General features: G+C 42.2%; 1 protein-coding gene across 4 annotated transcripts in view; it reads right to left on the reverse strand.

Annotated features, from left to right (window-relative positions):
• pleca (plectin a) overlaps positions 1 to 16918 on the reverse strand; it is a 92715-nt gene that overhangs the window by 52161 nt on the left and 23636 nt on the right. The window lies entirely within an intron of this gene.

The following is a 16918-nucleotide window of genomic DNA, read 5'->3' on the forward strand; positions in this document are numbered from 1 at the left end:
TGCTTTGCCCTTCTTCTGGAGCCACGGGCAGGAAAAGCTGAGTGTGGCCTAATTGGGCTCACATTTCCCAGTCTCTGCTGAGTCACGAATCACGACTGACAGTGGAAATGTTCCGCGGCAGACGGCACGGTAAGGTAGAGGCTGGCTGACCCAACGAGCACCATCAGCCTCGTACAAGACTTATTCCTCTGGTCAATGTGATGAAATTATGAAAATACTGACCACAAGATCTGGCATACATCTTAATCTGGTGATTATCTACAACACCATTGAATAAAGTCCTGTTCTTTTGTGCACTGCATTTGGTTTTAAATGTGAATGACGACTAAAGCCTGCCTATAAAGTTGATCACATGTTCCCCAGCAGAGGGCAGAATGAACTATGTGCATGTTCAACATGTGTATTCTGCATTTGCAGTACAGTCCCAGAGAAAATGTGTCTTGCAAGTTTGGAAAATATGCAATTTCACATCATACAAAATCGACTTTTAATTTGTTGTTTGGTTTTCAAGTTCTGAAGTAAGATCTCAACAAACCAGACCTTGTCTCGTGTACGTGTATTTCTTTACACTCCGAGCTATAATCAGAACTAATCTACAATTAAATAAAGCACAGAGAAACTGTGATTGTGGGCTGCTAACTCACTGGACGTGTGCATTGTAGATTCAGTGTTTAGACTATAAATACTTCGGGATAACTGCTTGCCCTGTGTGTCTGTACTCGCATGGAAAATCCATATATCGCGGCTGATTGCTAGTCTCAGTCTGTCAGAAACAGCAGAGGCATGAACGAGGGGCACAACGCTCAAGTTTCTGTGAATATGTAAACATTTATAAGATGGAAATCATTGGTTTCAATGAGCAGATCCAAAGCATAATTTGCTCCACTAAATACACTATATACAATGTGGAGCTGAGCTTATATGTTCTATTTGAACCTAAAGAAAGAGAGAGACAATAAACCTGCACAGAAATACTGGCTCAGTGTTTATTGTTACACACAAGTGCAATCATGATGCATCTCTTTATAACGTTGAGTTATGTTGTGTTGAATTAAAAAAAAAAAAAAACATAATATGCTTAAATCCTTTTAAAATTGCCAGTTTGTCTGAATTACCTGCTTTAGAGGAGCAACAGATTCAGTTAAACTCATAAATCTATTGACTGCTCATGGAAACAAGCCACAACCAAGTAAAATGACACCTAATTGGCAGTCTGTTATTATTTGGCCATGTGGAAACTGGCAAGACCATCACGTACATCAATAGAAGAACCAATTATCGTTATCTCGCCCTCCTAAACAGTAGCAGCGCCCATAGCAACGTCTCGATAACTCAGCGGTTAACAGAGGAGGAAGCAGAGGGGGAGGAGGAAACTCCAACCTGCAAAGTCGGTGCAGTTCTTCGGAAGCCTTCTGCTTCTCGTCAAGCTCCTCTGTCAGATTTCAACGCCAGAGCAGAGGCTGGACACTTTGATAAGACTACGGGTTCAATGGCCACAGTGGAATAGATTTCTCTTAGAATTCTTATGCGAAGTCATAAGTGGAGGAAAATATTTACATATTTGATTGGCGCTCAAAGCAGACAGTTTTACCATAAATTGCCAGAAAAATATGGTAGATATAAGTCTATAGACAATGTCAAAGTATGAGGCTCATGCGGCATTTTTACAACAAAGTGGAATGCATTCAGAGGAAGGGAGTTGACAGATAAAACATGAAGCGAGGCAGCTGAGATGTCAGGCATCGAACCTTCAACAGGCCTGAGGGGGAAACTACCAAACACACAAGAAAAACACAGAACAAGGAAAACTGGTGGGTTCCCCTAACATTTTGGTTAGAATAAATGTATGGTTTTATTTATAGAAAACAGCACTGATTCAAACTGCTGAAGGTGCATAATGTAATATACTGTAACCAAGTCTTCCCAATGCGTCTTTTGGATTAAACCTAAAGGTTGCACACTATAATCTGGTCTCCCTTCTTTCTCCTTCAGTCGACACCACATAGCCAGCCAAACCCAAATGGAAAACCATAAAGTCGTTTCTCTTCTCAAGAGAGCAGACAATTGTGCCTGTGTTCAAGCTGCCGTTACTCAACGTCTTCTGACTGACGGTGGAAAGCATCATGGAGTCCAGCAGCACCGCAGCTGCCCGGAGGGTTAAAAATACAAACAGGAGGTTTGGATAATGTTTGCAGGGGATGGTGACTTTTTTTCCCCCCCTTTAGTTTTTCCTTACATATCCCATCAACTCCCGCCGCCTCCGACAGCTGCACGGATTAACTATTATTCTTTAGGTAACACGAGTGTAAAGCACATCTGGTAGCGCCCTCCATGGACTATTTAAGCTCTCCAGACGATGCGGAGCGCCACCAAGAAGTGAAATATTTTGCAGATCATACAGCATCTGTCACAGTGGTGTACAGTATATAGAGAATGCGAGCACCATATAGAAGGACCTCCAGTGAGACTTTAATGAGAGGTATTCTCACTGTGACGCAGGACGACGTCGAGAAATTCATGCCGGAATGATTTGAATGGAGCACAGCCCAGACCCGGGTTCTCTCACGGCTCCAACCTTTCTATGTTTGCATGTTCTCCCCGTGAAAGAAAAATTAAAAAGAAGAAAGATAAAAAAATTTTTTAATCATTTTTGTTTTCATGACTTTTGAGCAGGTCAGAAAACACTGAAATCTGGGGTGTGACGCCATTCCTATCTTCCTCGTTGTTATAAAAGTTAGCAGGTGTTGGCCTCAGGTATGCGGCTGGTTGTCAAAGAGGAACACTTTGTACCTCGACTACAGCCAAATGATGGCAAGCCTGCTGCGGCGTCCTCACACAAACCAAGCGTCTCTTTTAGCCATAATTCAGATGTCAAGCTTGGTGTCTTTGTCCTAAATCACAGTGGGTTTCATTTGGTCAATTCTTACAAAAGACGTGGAAAACACAGAAAGCACATACTTAGTAATGACTCCTTTTGGGATTATCGCAAATACGACTTCAAATATTTACTCAGACATTTGAACAAAGCTTCACAAGGTTACAATAGTCTACAGATTTCCTGTCATTGTTAACTTGTTTCAGGCTGTGAACTTTGCGGACGGAGATAACCAACAATATTACAACGACTGCAAATAATATTTGTACCAGATGAGGATCGACTGGGCAAATGATGTTCTGCCAGTTCCTTGGTATTTTCATTGCCTGTCAGTGGATCAGGAATTATAAACTAAGAAATAAGTGAAGATATTTGGAAGAACGAATAAGAAATCATCGACGAGGCAGACGATGCCCGTTGCTGGCATTGATGCTTTCTTATTGTTTGGCAGATACAAGCTTCTCCTGGTAGAAGAAGACAGATCTCTCACAGGTCAAGAATTTAGTGGCATTGTGATTCATCAGAAACCCGGTTCCCTGAACTTCATCTCCAATGTGGTCTTCATCATCTGTCCTGTGGCGCCAAATCAAACAAAAGAGCGGTAACAACAGAACTTTCTTTAGTTACCTCCACCGAAAAAGAAGCACAGGTGGAGATAAATGAAACCGCCTGGAGATCAAAAGAATCAAACCCCTCGCCGCCTCGGGTCTCCACTAAAACCAGGTTTATAACCAGTGCTGGTGCTTATAAACTGGCGTTCGTAGAGAGACGATAACTTATCACAGCAACTGTGAATTCAGGTTAACGTGACTTATAGTTGGAAATCTTTCTATGTTCTGTCGGGAGAACCGAGTCAAGAGGCTGCTTGTCAGGGGTCACCGACTCACAGCCCGGGTTCTTCTTCTGGTTCCTTACGTTTCCGTTTGATGTCTTGTTTTCCATGCAGTTTTGTTGAATGCTGTGCCCTCCAGTATCTTTCGCATCACATCAGGTTGTAATTTCTCCACTGTGCTCTCTCTCAGCCTCGACTGTCAGCTGTGGCTTGTTAACGCTCCACTAACACGTTTCTATACGTCTTCCTCAGTCTTTTCAGTTGACAGTTGATTTCTCATGTATGTGACTGAGGGGCGCCAACTAAAAACGAACTAATCAATTAGTGTGTGATTAATGTGGGGAGCCACATTATGGTGACCCAGGGAGATGATGGGGGTCGGGGATCTTGTTGCCACATATGACCCTTTGGCTCTCCTGTAGTGGCTTTCGGAACATTTCACAAAATAATACCAACAGTTTATCTTATTTTCATTTGCAAGATATTGGGGGTTTCAGTAACTCTGCTAAAACAGCTAAAAAAAGAGCTAAAGTTAAATGTCATAAGTGCCTAAAAATCCTGAAAAACAAGGTTGAAACCTCTAAAATCAGGTACAAAAACATCTGAATATGTAATGAATGTTTCACATCCTAAATTGTAATTTTAACTTCATGAATGCAACATAAGAAACAGCTTATGTTCATATAGCAAGATTATATATTAAACTTTAGAAACTGTCAGCCTCATTTGAAAGATTAAACGGGTTTTGCGGCTCCAGTTAAATTTGATTTGATGGAAAGTGACAAAAACTAATCTTTAGGTCAAAAAGGTTGCAAACCCCTGATTTAGATCATATTCAGACCCTGTTTAAAAAAAAAAAAAACTATCTGTATGTGTGTGTGCAATCTGACCATGTCTGCATAGTAACAGTAAAAAAAACCCAAAAAAACAACAAAAGAAAAACTGCAATTCAATAAAAAAAAAACCCAAAAGAGTCGATGGGGAAAAAAAGAAAACAGAAAACATTTAAGTTCTTTCAAGTTGGATGCCCACGTGAAACACAGGCTTTATCCCCCCCTAACTTCTTCCTGGATAAAAATAAAGAACTTGTTTTATTGAGGTCCTCTTTAAGCCACGATGAAAGCTCATTGCCATGGTGGGAGAGGCAGACGACGAGAGAACGAAGGCAGCTCAAAGTGACAGTTCAAAAATAAACCCATTCAACTCCGCTGGCAAAGAAAGTGCCCTCTGAATTCCACTACTCACTTTATAGCAAGTAATTTAGGATACATGGTTGTCTTCCAAGTCGTTAAAGTCTGCATCTCAACATTTTGGAAATGGAGCAGTGGGAAAATGTTGGGAGGAGAGTTGGGTAAACAGTACACAAACACACACATACACAAACACACACACACACACTCACATAGGCGATACTTTTCACAACTATCACCGATCAACACGCAGCCAAAACGTCACTCAGCAGAGACCCGAGGCCATTTCTGTCTGCAGTGACATCAAATATAATAGATGTTTACACGTGAAAGGGTGCGACTTCTATTTCCCTCCTCGCTTCTGATTTTAACTCCAACATCTGTCAAGCGGATTCAAGTGAGTTGACCCTCCTTAAATCACAGCCAATCCATGTACAGTCCTGGCAACGAAGACTATGAGTCGGGTGATCCCGACTGACCAAACAGTGAATAAATATTTGCTGCAAACGCCGAGCAGTTAACGTGCTGTTGATGTTCAAGTATAGAAGGACATCGTTGTATAGTTTCAAATGAAAATAACTGAAGATGAGGAGACAGAGCGAGTGAGGAAATCATTTCCCAAGACGACCTTTAAATTATTTAAGCACTTATTGTGTAACTTTTAATCTGGATGTTTTACAATTGACTGGTCTGTTTAACACCCGGCTCGGCTCTTTCTACATGATGTCGCCATAAAATTCCCTCTCATAATCCTATACATGTGCAACAGGCGACTCAAAATTGATTGAATATGTGTATGATTGTGAATCTCTGTGTTCGCCCTGTGATGGAATGGTCACCCCTGTACAATGTGATAAACTATAGGACTTTGGAACCCCAGCTTGGATTAAATAAGCTACAGAAGATAGGTAAATGGTTATAAGATGATCCTATATAGGTCCAAAAATGGCTTATAACATACTTAATCTTATAATAAATATATAACTATCAAATGAACATATGATAATAAATTGACATTGTGCACTAAACATAAAGTAAGACATTAAAGATAAATACATATTTTATAGGTCTATATGTACACATTTATGTACGTGATTGTATTTGTAATAGTACATCTTGGATAAAGAGTCTCAGCTGGCGTTGCAGAAGCCACTCAGATTCTAAATGTTGTTTTGTATAAAAGATGTGAAAGATGAGCGTCCGTGAGGGATTCGAGCTAAAATGGCTGAGCCACTGAGCTGCTAATGGACGGACTGAGCACCACAATGAGAGCAAAAAAACCAAAACAAAATCTGATCCTTTATGAGGAAAAAAGGCGCTCCGGTGTGGGCAAAGCACCGTAAAACATTTAGAGTTTAAAAGCTGCTCGGAGCCAAGAGGCACAGCTCCATTCTGCAGGAGCGCGAATATAAAATGGCTGAACTGGAAAGCAAATGGATGAATGTGCTTCTTTCTTTGCCAACTCATATCATCCCATCATGTGTGGTTGTGTGATTAGGAGGAAACGTAGTGTTGTAACAGAGAAAGAAATAGACGAGCTTGTGTGTGTGTGTGTGTGTGTGCGTGTGTGTGTGTCTGACCACTGCAGTGACTCATCTAAAACCCATGGTCGGGTGCGGCCGGCCAGGAATTCCCGTCGCCATGGCGACGTGACACATGGTAGAAATATGAGTGGATACAGTGCAAAGACAGATCAGTGGTCAGAGGTGATACCGTCGCCTCTGGCAACACTCGAAACAAACACACTCCTCCGAGAAGTTTCAGCCAGCCATCACAGCACCACCTCAAAACGTTTGGGTAATAATGAAAAAAAAAAAAACGAAAAAAAAAAAACAAGCTTTGGACATTATTTTGGAGATGCAACTTTTTCCCTTGTTACTGAACAGACGCACCTGAACGAACACCAACAACATCACTCGCCATACTTCAAGAAATATTCCAGCTAAAACAGCAGCAGCTGCTGATCTGCAGCAAGTCGTCAGCATTCACACACGCACACCTTCTCAAACACCCAAAGCAGGACATAAAAAAAAAATTTTTTCCCATTGATTGCTCATCAAGGTGGCAATTCCCTCTCCTCTACTGATGCTACAGGCTTTAATCAGAGAGCTTCTCTGTGCTCATTGGCTGGGAATTCAGTCAAGCTTCATGAAGATCTCCTACAGGAGACGGATGTCTTGCACTGTAGTCACTGTGAGGATGAACCTATAGGAGTCCAAAGTACTGGGTGATATATTCAGTACAATGGTGTGTTTGACTGCCAAACTCACAAGGACAAAACTCAAAGGCACTTTGACTCCTGCAGCTACAACTCACTCTGGACCAGGAAAAGCTCTGCGGCTACTCTTTGTCAGCATGATATGTGTGGGGCGCCATTAGAGGGGGCCTGTATATCAGCTTGTCCTCCTCATAAACCCCACCCTGACACACTGTGAAAGGAGCTACTTTAAAATAAACCCACTGACTGTGAGCTCCGCTCCGGCTCTTGTCCTCATCTCACCATCTCGCCCAGCCTTTCTCCACATCGGTCCCAGACTTCACAGCCTCGGCGGAAAATAATGCACATTGGAAGCCACAATCTGCTTCGGAGAAAGTGCTTCGGAGAAAGCGCCGTGCTGGCTGCTGTCGGCTGCTCCGCCTGCGGTTGAGGGCTGGCGGACTAAAGAAGCCCCTGCAGCTTCTGTAACTGCACCACACACCAGGCAAGCTCTCAAAATGGCACAAGCATGGAGGCTCCATAGCTTACAATTACTGACTAACTTAGATGCCAGTGTGAATCATGAGATGGAGGCAAGAGATGCAGAAATAAAACTCACACCGGGTAGTTACAGTTCATTTGCGCACATGTAAAGGAAAACCGACATGAAAAAGAATTTTAGTCATCTTCAGATTTTCAGATGCTTTGGAATAAATACACCAAAGCTCGAATGTGGTGTGATCAGATATCAAGTTAATTTAATCACAAGATAAAACAACTGCAAGGCATCAAGTAATGTAACCCAATATGGATTAATACATTTGCAAAATATTGAAAAAATATATCATGTGTGCATGTAGCTAAGTGTAAATAAAACTGACACGGCGCTTATAGTAGTAGTTTGTAGTAGAATGGAGGAGTAGCACAACCATTAGAGCTTTCCAGAGATAAGACAAAATAGGAATATAAATAAAGTGTAATTATTTTCAGAAAACAAAGACAGTTCATACACTTTATCCTTAAAGAAGAAAACTGAAACAGAACAGTGCAAGCTAAATGGATTTTAGTTTTTTGGGGGCACTATTTTGAGTAAATATACTAACATGAGACTGAATCCAAGAAAAGTTTCCTCAGAATGCAAGAAATGACTAAACAGCCCATGTGACTTGTTCTTCTCTTAAAAGAGATAAAGATTTAAGCAGAAAGACGAGGCCTGGAGCTCCAGATGAGGTTTGGATAAATCTCGTGGCTTGATATCAGAGCAAAAAGACATATTGACTCAAATCCCCTGCAGCTTTTTCATATCGCAGAAAACAACAACCGAGTGTGACAAGTGATCTATTATATGGAGTGAAAAGCTACTTTTCTTTAAAAAAAAAAGACTACGTCAGTTTGAAAGACGGTTTGGAACAAGTGGGAAATAAATTAGAAACAAACAGCGACACCAACCCGAACAAAATGATGATACCAGAGAGCATCATGAGTGTTTGATCTGCTCACCCTGCAGCCTCACGGGACCAAGTCAACATCTCAAAGAGTTTCAAAAAGGCCCAACAGCAACTTACCTGGAGAGAGACAGAAAAACAAAATAAACATATTTAGAGAAAATTATGCACCACTTCAAAAACACACTGCTTAAACTTTAATAGGCGGTAAAATTTGCAAAATACACTTTAGTAAGGGTTTAACTTGAAAGAACAATTCTTTCTGGACTAAACATGTTGCAGACAGAATCTGACTCTAATGGCCGAACATGGAGATGAATGGTTCGACCACAAGTCGCCTGAGGCAGAGCTGAAGAAAAGCAGAGCCCAATATAACAGTAATGGCTCCAGAAACCTGCCTTGATAGCGCTTGACTGCAGACTCATTATTTGTAGTAGCTTCACTCACAGTGCGCCCTGCTGGTCAGTTTAGGTAAAGCTTTCATCTTGAGAGTCACCTGGTTCCAATCCCCCCTGTCCCCCCCCCCCCCCCCCCCCCCCCCCCCCCTTTGACAAAACAAAGCACGACGGGTGTAATCACGCAGAGGATTAGAGGAAGGAGGGGAAGATCAGAGAGGATGTGTCAAATTACGCAGGCAGCCGGCCCTCTGAATTGCAGGAAACTCGAGGTTAATGGGATTAAGTAATCACATCTGAGGAGTTACGAGGACACGGAACATGGCCAGAGTTCTCAACCGGGATAACTGACGGCTCCAGCAGGAGCAAACAGACTATTATTGAGCCAAAGCCCACCATAGATTATACTCTCACACACAAGAAATAAAAAAAGCATTTGTATTGATCACAGGCTTAACTGCATATATCTGCTCATACATTAGAACTCCGTCAAGGTTCTGCAGAGCATGCAACAGTGGTCTCTGATATGTATATTATGCATGTTGGCATCTGAATTTGCAATATATAATGTAGCCCAAGTTTTCTCTTTTCTCTTCTGTATAATTTAGATATTCATAAATTCCCAACCCATACCTCCTACATATATCTTTGTAGTACACGGTCACGTGTTTATGATTTGATAGAGAGGATGAAGGTCTGAGGCTCACAATCGTCGTAATTGCTCCTTCCTGCTGAACCCGTAATAACTCATCATTGTCGCAAATGAGAATAAACGTGTTGTTGCAGCCTCATTGTAGGACGATAACTGTATCAGCTCTTCTCTGAAGCTAAAGACAACATCCTGCTGTGGAGAACAAAGCTGCGGAAAGTCAACCAAAACAGCAAACCTGTGGGTTGTAAAACCAAAACAATAAGCCCAGAGACACGCGTTTCAGGAAGGACACACACACACACACACACACACACACACACACACACACACACACACACACACACACACACACACACACACACACACACACACACACACACACACACACACACACACACACACACACACACACACACACACACACACACACGCACACACACTTGCTTTGATGTTTATTTTTCAGTCTGTGCACTTTGCACACCATGGCAGGGTTTTCCATCTGGGACCGACTTCTCCTCCCGGCTGTACAGAAATAGGTGAGATATTTGAAACGACGCCACCCACCGATTCCCGCAGCTCAAATAGCGCCCCAAGCATCCGTCAGCGACTGAACACCGACGCTATTTGGAATCGGAAAGGTGACATCTTAGTGCACGAAATGCAGACAGGATGTGGGCATCAGCGACATCCAACCGACGCGGTGAATGAAGGAAGCCACTCGATATGTTCAAGCGTTACAACCGTGCAGAAAAATAGCTTCTAAACATCTAGATTTTCCACACATACGCTCAGTAGATTCATGAGGATCAGATATCGTAAACTGCAGCCCCCCCCTCCACTAATGAGGTCATGTTCTCTACACAGCAGCAGCAGCAGAAAGTCAAAATCCCTGATCTGATATTGGGATTATGGGCAGATATCACCCAGAGCAGGACTGCAGATACACATGTTGGAAAATCAATAGAGAACACTTATTCATTTTCAGATATCATAGAGATATCATAGTCCAACCCAAACTCTATTTATGTCCCTGGGAACGGCTGTGATGTTAAACACACTCCTCAAATTTGGTTGAGCTTCGCTCACATCTGGTTTATTTGTCTGGATGTGGTAATAACGCCTGCAGATCACAGCCTCGGAGGTAGAGGGCGCCACACAGTGCACGAGCTGAACACAGAGGAAAGAAGTTCACTCCTCATATTAGGATTATTGTTTTCTGCCAGTCAAAGCCACATTGTACTTAAGTGCATCCTAACGCAGTTAAGCACATCTTTATCTCTCATAAAAAGAGCAAACATGAAGAATAACAACTCTTTTCAAAGCATCATGAGTTTTTGTAAAAAGAATTTGCATGGAATAAGTGTATGAACTTGGAAGGAGCAGGCAGTTGAAAAATATATATGAGGGATATTACAGATTTTAAAATTAATTTTGATGTTTGTTGTTTGAGGTTTTGGACAATTTGGATCAGATTACATATTTTAAAAAAACAAACGTTTCTTCTACCACAGCCAGTGTTCAATGTTTCAATTGTTTTTCTGCATGTTTCAAACAAGCAGGTAAACCGGCACCATTGACAATAAACGTATGAGTGAGTCTGCAAATGAAACTATTTTCCTCAGAGACTTTCCTTTATTTAGATTTAATCCGAAAACCAGAATGAGACAGTCATCAGGGTAAAGTGAAAGGCAGTATGCAGCAGACAATGAAATGACATATTTGTACATGACAAACTACTGACAAACATGTTCCTCCAGAGCCGCAGGTTACAGGCTCATATTCTAGTATATCTACTAAATTGTAAAAAAAAAAAACACTCATTAAAAGGATTATTATAATCATCATTTTGAATACAATATGAATTTTTTATTTTTTTCTTTACATAATTGCATGTTCTTGCAAGGTGAAAAATGTCACATTGCCTTTTAGATCCCAGTGTTTATGAATTCAACGTCCACCTATTAGATCGTTTTTCTGTGATCACAACCGACTAGCAGGATGAAAACACTGAAGAGGAATCTGTGTGGAAGGAAATCTTCCAAATGTCAGAAAGCTGCTTTACCTTTTCGCCATGCACGCCTGTAATGTGATTCCTGTCGGAGGTCAAACGCAGCGGCTTCTGACCTTAAACTCTCTTTTTAACTGGACATACCGGGTTTGTAGCCGACATCTCCCCTTTCACCAGCACGTAACCTTCAGAGCGCGTAAATCATAACAGAGTGGTATTTGTGAAAACACACAGATAAGGGGGCGACAGAGCTGAAAACTAATGAGCCACAGACACAACAGGAGCGAGAACATGTGAAGGTAAAAGTCAAGCTTGTCATTATGCTGTACTTAATGTTCAATTCTAATGAAAGTAATTCAAAATGTGACTTTTCTTTTTCTTTTTTTTTTCGATAACCAAGAAACCAGTGGCTGCAGCATTATTATGAAATAAGCCACAATGTAAAGATTTAGCAGTAACGGGTGTGATGGTTATACATTGTATATAAAGAGTGTACGCAGCCAGTCCACAGATTAAATCAAAATATATGATTTTGGGAGTAGAATCTTCACAGAAAAACTCAGTTTAAAGGGTCCATCGAGATGTGAACTCGTCACCTTCCTGGATTTAGTGATCTTGCCAAGTATGGCTTTTTAGAATTTAATATTTGTTCCTCCAAATATTTGATTCATGGCCAGGAATGGGTTGGTAGAAAGAGGAAAAGCAGACAGGAATGCTATGCCGTGTCTTCCTAGGTGAATACTGCCGTTATTAACAGGCCACAAAGGCCACATTTCAGTGTTGACTCTGCTTGTCCCAACACATACGAGAGCCCATCAACAGGCTCCTGTGTGAAGAGCCGAGTCCCTACCACAAAAAAAAAAAAAAAAAAGAAAAAGTGACAATGGGAGTAATGGTCTTGAAGTGACGACGTGCGTACAAATGAACTCTGTCTGACTGAGTAAGCAGCAGCAGACTCCAACAAATTAAGGAAGTCCATTGGGAGTGCTCAGTGAAGCGAGGGAGCTTTTGTCTCCCGAGCCCCGGGGAAAACATTCTCCGCCGGTCCGAATGGACCTTCAGATCTCCTCTCCAGGATCATTTAAAGGCCTTCAAACACATGGAAAACTCCTCCAAAGTGCTACCACAGTTCGCCGGGCCTGCATACTGCAGACAAAACCTCAGCGCTTTAAAGAGGCTCTTCACTGGGCTGAACCGCTCTCACCAGCAGGGTTGGGTCCTTTTTTTTTTTGCTATAAATGTCACTGGGGCTGCTTTTAACAATCTAATTAATCAAATGGGCGAAAAAAGCAATGTCACAAACTGGGATTTTACTCAAATTTGTTATGCAAATTAAACTAATGCAACTGAAAACACAGACTGAAGGACTTTAATCATGCAACCTTTGTTGGACAGTATATTTATGGGAATGGATGTTTTAGCCACGAAGAAGTATAGGAACATATACGAAATAAATAAGCAGGATCCCTCACTTTTATGAAGAAGGCTTTGTTCCAAATGTTGTCTTTCATCGTGCCGTGAAAGAACATACATTTATCTTCACCTGTCCATTTCTTGGACGGACTGGTATCAAATTCTGGGACATGAACTCAATACAGCATCAGAAAGAGAGAATCCCACCAATAAATCTCATCTGGTGGAATATGGCAACACTTTTCTAAGAGAAATAAACTATTTCGAAGCCACACAGAAGGAAAGCACAAGTACAAAGAGTGAGCTTATGAGGAACTGATCTGTTTAGGTCGATTTCACCATGATTTCATCAAAAATATCCGCTAATTCAAGACTTCGTAATAAAGTTAATCAAAATGTTGCATGTGACTTTTCCTCTATCTCAATCTGGTGCATGAGTAAAGTTTGTTATTGTGCCGTTTTCTTTAAATATTCCATTTTCTTAAAGGATTCAACAGGACAGCCAAGTAAACAAATTATACAAAAACTGTGTATTCGAAGTGTGTTTATTATGAAATTTTGTGTTTGTCATTACATTTTAAGGATTTCACTTTCTATTTTGTTCTTTTGTACTTCAATAACAGAAATAAACACGTTCCATCATTTTGAATTTGACTCCATTATACTATTTGACACACTTCAGTGTTTGTGCCGCGGCTGTGCAGTGAAGTGATGAGACATACAGTTACAGGATGTAGTAAGTTGCAGGTGGGAGGAGCACACATGGGGGTGTAAACACTCTATATAAGAAACTGAAGTGAAGGGCTGAGAGAAGCTGCGCATGATGAGCTGTTTCCCCCCTCCCCGACAGTTTCCCCCCTCACTCTCTGCACCAACAGTGCCATCCGCACTTGGCCGTGTCGCTGCCGTTACCGCGGCGATGCAGCAGCCCTCTCTGCAGCTCCACGGCGCAGACGCATTCAACCTGCCGCATCCTGCAGGACCGCCGGCACTGCATCTCACACGCTGCCTCATAAAACGCACCATCTCAGCACAATCGCTGCCCGGCACCCCGGCACCCTGGCACCTCGGCCACAACGGCCCACAAAAGGGAAACAAAAGCTTTTCATCCACTGAAAAATGCAGTGAGCAGGAGGATTATAATCCCCCTTTCTGGCCGCCACTTACTGAAACGCTCAAAACTGAACTTTCCTTCTGCACCGACACGCTGGAGAAGTCCGCACCACAGAAGGATTGTGGGAAAACGAGGCAGTCCTGAGAAAGCCTGAGAAAGCATTTGATAGCGATGACAAGAGTCAGGCGAGGAAAAAAAGAAAAAAAAAGAAAAAGTGGGGTACCTTTCAGAGAGCTGATCTCATGCTGGATAGACCTTGCAGGATCCATGGTCGCTGCTGCCCGAGGCTCCAAACAGTCGAGTCTGAGCTCTGCAAGGTCAGCTCAGCAGCAAAACACCACGCTGGAGGATGCAAACCTCTCTGTGCGAATGGCAGGCTTTCTATCCCTCTCTCTCTCCCCCCCCTCTCTCTCTCTCTCTGAGCACTCTGCTGCTGCCACAGGAGTTGGCAGCTTAGTGTTTTTTGTTCACTCCCTTTTCTCCCTCTCCTGCCCGCTTGCACACAATCCCTGTCAGCAGAAGAATTGTCAAAGAAAAGCACACACACACACACACACGCACAGTGCTCCCTCTTCCCCACCTCCCACCCCTCCCTGGCGTCGTCCCGTGGTTCTTCACAGCGAGGCGCATCACACTGGCATACAAAGCCGGTGGAGGGCAGTCAACGCAGACCGTCAGATGTTTTCTCCAAGACGTGGTGGATGACGGGAAACACGCCGCTTAAACAGATTGAGTGAAATAAAAATGAGATCAACTTCACACCAGCATCTGTGACTCAGCTGCTTTTCCCCCTGAAGTACTGCACTACAACACTGGAGGAGCCACTTTTACAAGAAAAGCACTGCAGAGGGCTTTGCATGACAGAGCAATTTCTTTAAAGGAAACCAAACCTTTGAATCTTAAATCAATTTAATCTTAAGCCATCGATCAATGCAAAAAGTTGTTTTTTTTCTCTATAGTTTATAAATAATGAACAGTTGCATCGTCTGCACAAGTGTAGGTTAAAATGGTTTTTTTTTGGTTGCATCACAAATTCATACTATTCATGCATCAGGTATGTGAGTTATTAAAATGATTTCTGCAGCTCAAATTCATCCTTTAATCGCAGGAAACCTATACAAGCTGATATAAAGTGAAAGGCTGGTTTCACCATAGACGGGTTAGAGTTAGACACCTACAGACAATAATTCAGTTCAGACCATTATTTTGGAAGAAAAGCACCAGGGATCTAACAAAGATCTTCTCCTGTGATGCAAACATGCTAAACACTACACCACTGTGCATCCACGTGCAACTTTCTAAGTATCCAGCTTCATAAGGTTTCTCGAGAAAGATCCACGACATTTATCTTTACATGCGTATTACACACACGTAAACACGGAAAGCGTTTGAGCCTTGACAGGAATATTGAAGAAGACAGCGAAGTTATGCTGACTTTGACTCAGCAGTCTCCTGCAGCCTCCAGCGACTGGCTGACACTGCTGCCTTGTGCCTGAAGTCAGCAAGACAAACCTATGAATAGACTGACTGGGGACCCGGTGGTCTGAACGGCACGTCACACAAACACTTCACTTCTGTCAGAGCTGCAAACGACAGAAATAAGATGGAACGACCAGTAATGTAAGCATGGCCATGAATGCAATTCCGGTCAATAACGCAATCATTTTGGCCTTTGTCAATGTGACAAAGCAAATTTAGTGGCATTCCAATAGCATAACAGAATATTTGATCCATTATCACAACAACATGATTCAAGTATCATTAAAAGAAAATATTTTCAGATTAATAACTGCAGCCAATATTGAAATAATAGATAAATATGACTGCATTTCTTAGAAATAAACACTTTTAGTTGCCATATTCATTCATACACATGATGAAATTCTCTCTCAATCATGGTTATAAAAAATATTTTACCATCTTATGACATTATTGATAAGGCTGCGAAATATAACCTGATTTTGTTTCCGAAACGATGACATGTAACAAAGGAACATGGCTTTGTCTGTTTGTGTTACGTGAACCGATCGATTCCCGGCTCGACTGGAAAGACGATCTGGGGATTGGGGCGGGGCGGGGCGGGTGTGTGTGTGTGTGTGTGTGTGTGTGTGTGTGTGTGTGTGTGGGGGGGGGGGGGGGGGGGCGGGGTGATGTGCACCAGTAAAAGCCATATCCTGTTGATGCTTCCTAATGAAGTGTATCGCGGGCAGACGACTTCAAAGCAAACCTTTTAAAACCATTCAGTGATGAATGCTGCACTGTCTGAAAAGTTCTCCCGGCAGCCGCTTTTCATTACAAAAGATAAATAGCAGAAATATTTCACATCGTCTACAAACCAAGCACAGGCGCTCAATCCCAATCAAAGCGTTTGGAAGAATCCTGAAAGTAAACGCCGTTTTTATGAGATAAATGACCAAAGATGATCATCTTAAACTGCTGCTGCAGCAAATCACAAACCATTGAGCTCATATGTGTGAACAGACGTGAGGAATAAAAATAGATTTTCCATGGAAATAAAAAAAAAAAAAAAAACACACAGCTACTGTACATGTTTTCTCGGCTTTACAAGAACCACTTGGTCCACAAAAATCTATTTTCTCTTCTAACAGAGTGCTGCTGAATTCAACAGTCTGACTCAGACGTTGCACTGCCTCACAATTCACTTCCTCGCGTCCCGACGGAGGCGTCTAGTGTGAGAAAGCAAAGCTCTGCCATCGTAGGACACCTGCAAAACAAATAACACAATGTTGGCGCATTTCAGCCACGGCTGAGCTACGACCTCGTCCTGCAGCCCGTG

This window comes from Blennius ocellaris (assembly GCF_963422515.1).
Source record: "Blennius ocellaris genome assembly, chromosome: 20".
Lineage (NCBI taxonomy): Eukaryota > Metazoa > Chordata > Actinopteri > Blenniiformes > Blenniidae > Blennius > Blennius ocellaris.